At 38.6% G+C, this 5,591-nt stretch overlaps 1 non-coding gene across 1 annotated transcript; it reads right to left on the bottom strand.

The window, feature by feature from the left end:
* Positions 1-1,068: 1,068 nt before the first annotated feature.
* LOC111755807 (U6 spliceosomal RNA) lies at positions 1,069-1,176 on the bottom strand. Its single transcript, XR_002790359.1, has one exon. It is a non-coding gene; the product is annotated as a U6 spliceosomal RNA (small nuclear RNA).
* Between the last annotated feature and the right edge of the window lie 4,415 nt (positions 1,177-5,591).

Below are 5,591 nucleotides of genomic sequence, written 5' to 3'. Positions count from 1 at the left end.
TATCTTCTGGTTCTGTAAAGAATGTCATTAGTATTTTGATAAGGATTGCATTGAATTTTCAGATTGTTTGGGAAGTAAGGTCATTTGAACAATATTTGTTCAGTCTATGACCATGAGGATCTTTTGTGGGTGAAGTTGTTTCAGTTTCTTGTATTTCAGTTTCTTATTGTAAAGATCTTTCACGTTTTCAGATAAATTTACTCTTAGAGAATTTTCTTTCAGTAGTTATTATAAATTGGATTTCTTTCTTGATTTCTTATTCAGAAAAATTGCTTCTATAATATAGTAATGCTACTGATTTTCATGTTGATTTCATGCTCTAATGATATAGGGGAAATAAACTTGCTAGATGTCAGATACACGGAGGTCATGTACTGCAAAATTAAAAAATGAATTCTGAGGAACAAAAGAGATTAAGAATAGGAAATATTTATTGAGAGAAATAGCTCCTGGGAGGTAGGAGGGGACCCCAAAATGTGTTGCCAATGAGCCCACTTCTTAAGCAAAATCACAAGATGAGTACAAAATCATGAGGTGGGCACAACATGGTTAAAACTATGATCAACCAGTAAGATTATAAGTATTGCCGTCTAGGAAGTATTGATGTAACGGGGAAGCAGGTCACATAGCAAGTGTACATGGAAAGAACAAAATCCCTAGGAAGGGATGAATTGGGAGGTCCTGGCTACCTACTTGGGTGACTGATGTCTAGACTTTACTGAACCGGGTAATACCAATTATGATATATTGATTATTCCTTGGGGAGGAATGCAAGCCTAATCATTCTGTTTTTATCTTGAGAACTGGCCTTCAATGGATGCTCCTCCAGCCAGGGTTACAATGTTTTTTTACCCTCTGCACTGGTTCCCTTGAAGACCTAGCGCTGTCTGGCTTCCTATAATATTTTATCTAACTTAGCTGTGTTTCATACTAAGAGCCTGGTGACTTCATTAGTTTTGTTAGTTTCTGTGAGGAAGCCTTTGAGGGTGTTCCAGATACAAGATCATGTCATCTGCAAACAATGGTAATAGGAATTCCACTTCTACTATGTGGATGTGTTTTATTTCCAAAAACACAGAACGCTTCATGAATTGGCCTGTCATTCCTGCACAGGGGCTGTGCTGATTTTCTTAGTTTTAGAACATGTTTTAGAACATGTGCTGCTGAAACCAGCACCACCTGACTCATTCTCAATTTCATTACCACTCAGATTCTTGCCTGTGCTGCCAAAAGCATGTCACAGTCATGGGCCGACTGCAACTGTAACTGATTTTAAGACATGTTGCTACACTAAAGATGTCAAACTGAAAAAGAAAAAGTACCGCTCTTGAATGAATCACCTAGAATTGCCCAAGGTGGTCCTTTGTCAGCTATTTGCCAGCTGTCCTCCTCTGTGAAAGCCACATATCCCGGATTTTAAAAAAAAATCCAGCGTCCTCACGCCTTTTGAGAAGTCAGCTGGCTGCCTCGATGTGAGACAGTATTGCTGAAAGCAACTGTGAAGAAAAAGAGGATTGATAAAAAACAATGCAAATGACAGAGGCAGAAGCACATCTCCCATAGGAATATTTAATAGTGACTTTAAAGTCCCTAACAAACCTTTTCAAGGCATAAAGTGGTAGAAAGAATTAGAGCAAAATTTTGATTCTAGTATTTTATCTTGGTATCCTTGGGCAATATTATCTTTCTGGCTCCAGTTTTTTTCACGTGTAATATAAGACTATCAGGTTTACTCAAGGTTCCATATTCCACTTTTAATTTTCAGAGGGTTGTCTTGCCCCTTGTAGTTGTCTTGCTCAGTAGGTCACTGATGCTCTTTACTTAGTGGTATGAATCTAACCATTTGCACAGGAGGCTTGCGTGTAAACCAGTGGTGGCACCCAGGCCCTCTTGGCTGTGCTGCCCTGGGATCTGGGGTTGATCTCTGAGATACGTATGAAATTTCAGAGTTTCTGTAGCTCCTCCCTTACAAAGCTTGAGCTTCTCCTCTAGTTTTGGGTTTTTATTAAACTCTCCCTTGGGAATGCACTCCGGTTTCAGCAAGGCAGCCAGATCAATTAGAGTTCAAATAGCCAGAAATTCTTCTTCGACCAGTCACGGAGAACAACAAACAGGATAAGAGGTCCAGGAACAGAGCCAAGCCAGGAGGAGTTTGCAGAGAATTTGCAGATGATAGGCTACAGATAGAGAACACCCAGAAATCAGTAAGTCAGCAAATAAGAAAATGGCAAACAATATGTACACAGAGTTTGCTATAAAGAAAATGTCATGGACTCTCAACTATATCAGCATATTCTCAAGCTTATGCAAAGTGAGAGAAATGCAAATTTAAACTACAGTGAAAAATTATTTCCAACTATATCAGGTTAGCAAACTGATCAAGACTACTGCTATTTTTCAAGAGGAAATAGGTATCTTATCCAGTGCTGGTAGGAAGCAGCTGATAGAAATTACAAGAAAAGACTCTTTCAAGCTACAAATGCACATCACTTTTACCTACCAGTTCTATCTCTAATATTGTCAACCCTGGCAGTAACTTTCAAACTTCCTGGTTTCAGGAGCACTGAACACCCTCAAAATTACTGAAGAAGACAAAGGGCTTTTTGCCCCTCTATCTATTGATATTTACCATGTTAGAAATTAAAATTGAGAAATTAAATATTCTCTACCTAAGAATAAGACCATTAATAATAGCATAAAAAGTACATTAAAAATTATATTGCCAAAAATTAGTGAAAAGAAGGTAACGTTTTATACTTTTACAAATTGTAATAAAGCCTTATCTAAGAGAAGACGACTGCTCCTGCTTCTAGCCTGCATTGCCTGTGCAGAAATCCTACCCTCATTCTAGAGTGGAGCTGAGAATGGAAGGCTCTAGCCTCGGGTCTTGGGAGTTGCAGGACCTGTTTTGCAAAGCTGGCCAACTCACTTGTGTGAAATCATGATTCTCCACTGAAGTAGTTTTAGAAGCAGAGGACCGGCAACAGTCCAAGAGCCTTTTATTATATAAATGAGTCAGAATAAATTATGCCTCATTTATGTAAGGAAATTCTATGCAATCATTAAAATAAATGAAGTAGGTCCATATGTCCAGACTGGGACCAATCTCCAAGGTATGGAATGCTATTTGGTATAGATGAAAGACATATCATTAAGTACAAAGTAGGAAACAAGAGGAAAGTCTGTTAGCACTTATATGCATTTCTTATAAGATATTACATCCGGAAAGAAGTACATTGAAGCATCACTAGCAGCTGCTGCCCCAGGGGGAAGAGGGGATGCAATGGTATTCCCACACTTGCTCACTGAAATTGCTTTTGTTCTTTTCAAACGTTGTGTCATGTGCATATATAATCCAGGAAAAAGTTAATTAATGAAATAATATTAATAAAAATTTTAACCTATTTTGCAAGATTATCTTGCACGATGGAATGAATGAATGCATGGGAAAATACCTGAACCACTGAATTTAATAAATGCTGTTACAATAACTATCACTATCATTGCACAATAGAATAACTTAAGCTTCTGTCATTCAATTTCCAGAGCCTCCCACTCTTCAAGGCACATTGTAAGTATGGGTACCCCAACTGCTTCTCTTGAAAATGATTCCAGGTTTTGTCTGTATAGCACAATGCAACAAATAAATCCTTATTTAAGTTTTTGTTTTATTTTAAAAACTTATTTAAGTTTTTATTTTCAAGTGTTAGGCACTTCATGCAAATGCTTTTGCTCTCCAAATTATTCTTGGAATAGCTTCTTTTCTTTTGCCTTTGGGGTTAGAACCCCTATTAGAGAGAGCTTTCCAAAAGTCTAGGACCTTTCTGCCTCTACTGTGCTTGGCCAGAAAAATGAGGGACATAATTGACTCTCTGTAGTTGCTTATGTTGGGTGTGTTCCTCTTCCCTAAGGATTTATTTCCACCCTGAGTTCTTTATACCTCCTACACATACTCCCTAGATTTGTGCTTACAATCTAGCCCATTGATAAATAGTGTTGCTTAATGCACAATAATTCATTATCCTGGTATACTCGGTCTTAGACTTAATTGATTTCAGACAACACTGCTATTTCCTCCTCCATGTTATTCTGTAACAACATCTAAATTTAAGATTCAATCTGTTTAGGAAAAATGTCACACCCACAAGGAATTCAAATTATTTTGTTCCACATCTTAAACAGCTAAAGGAAGAAATAACCCTTTGACACCAATACCATGGGTGGAGAAGTATTAGACCTCCACAGCCCAAACTATCAAGGCCTAGCTTGTCAGATACCACATCAGATTGCTCAGGTTTTGAGTTTGTATGGTCATTATTATACTATAGCTCCTTCCCCAACATGTGGAAATAGGGTTAAATGCACAATCCCGTCCACACTGACTTGTTAGAATGAGCCACTTTGTTGTGTTTGGCCCTGTGTAATGCTGGGCTGAAGTTTCTGGTCCATTCCTTGGAGAATATCTGACCACCACTCATTTATTCAGTCCGAATCTACTGATGGTCACAGTAGAAGGCCCAGAGCAGAACAGTGGTGAGCCAGACATATCCTAAGGCAAACTCTGAGACCATTATATTTCTTTTTAATAAATTCCATCTCTCTGGGCTTAAATAAACAGATGGTTTTCCTATAGATCTTTCCCAACTACATCTCTTTTGTGATAATCATTAATCACATCTGACCTTGAGTTTAAAATAAATACTGTTATCAAAGCCACATACAAGTGCAAGCATTTCTAGAAGAATGATTATCTTGATTTTAAAGATGTCTATGATTTAGTTCAAAGATGAAATCAGAAGATTGGTTTTATTTTCTTGCCACTATTTGCTATTACTCAACTGAAATCAATTTCCCACGTGAGTCTACTAGACTAGTCTGACTCTAACAACTCCAGGAGGTATGAGCCAGCTGGGCTGGACAGGTCATTCACTGGGGGAACCGTGTGGCACATTCAGGTGGGACAGGTCTGTACACAAAAACAAAATTTGAAGAGGAAAGTTACATTCTTGTCAGAATTCCCAGTAATGATTAACTCCTAAGCATTGGAGAAAGTATCTGGAACTCAAAGAAAGCAGATCAGGGAGGTGTTGGAAAGATTCCTTCTATAAATGTCAGTCAACTGCAACTTTATAGAACTTTGCTTATGAGATTTTGAAATTGTTCACCCTGAACATTGGAACAATGTTGAAACAAAATAAAGTTTCAAGCCCTCGATTTGCAGCTTTGGGGAATGTATCAATTACCTAACACAAGGTGTTATGCACCTATAGGAAATGTTTTGGGAGCAGGCAGAAACTACCTTCTTAAAATTCCCTGGGAAGAGTCCTCTCATTCCAGACAACTTGCAAAGGCTTCTGTTCAAGTTTTTGGTTGAGGACCTTGGCTAAGAACCCTCCTGAGAGAGGACCAGTGCTTCTCACTCCTCCCAGGTACAAAGGGCTCGACATACCCCCTCCTCCTGCTGCTGCATTCTGGATAGTAAAGTTCTGGGTAGGGAAGCAGTGAATCTTCAGTGAAGTCTCCAGAGCCTCATGCTGCTAACACAGAAGTGAAAGAATTGCTTTTCCTAGGACTTCCAAGCAGAGGCGTCA

This window comes from Cavia porcellus, unplaced genomic scaffold (genome assembly GCF_034190915.1).
Source record: "Cavia porcellus strain 051 isolate PalLab524CR breed Dunkin Hartley unplaced genomic scaffold, mCavPor4.1 scaffold_22, whole genome shotgun sequence".
Lineage (NCBI taxonomy): Eukaryota > Metazoa > Chordata > Mammalia > Rodentia > Caviidae > Cavia > Cavia porcellus.
This window is presented reverse-complemented; position numbering and strand designations above follow the sequence as displayed.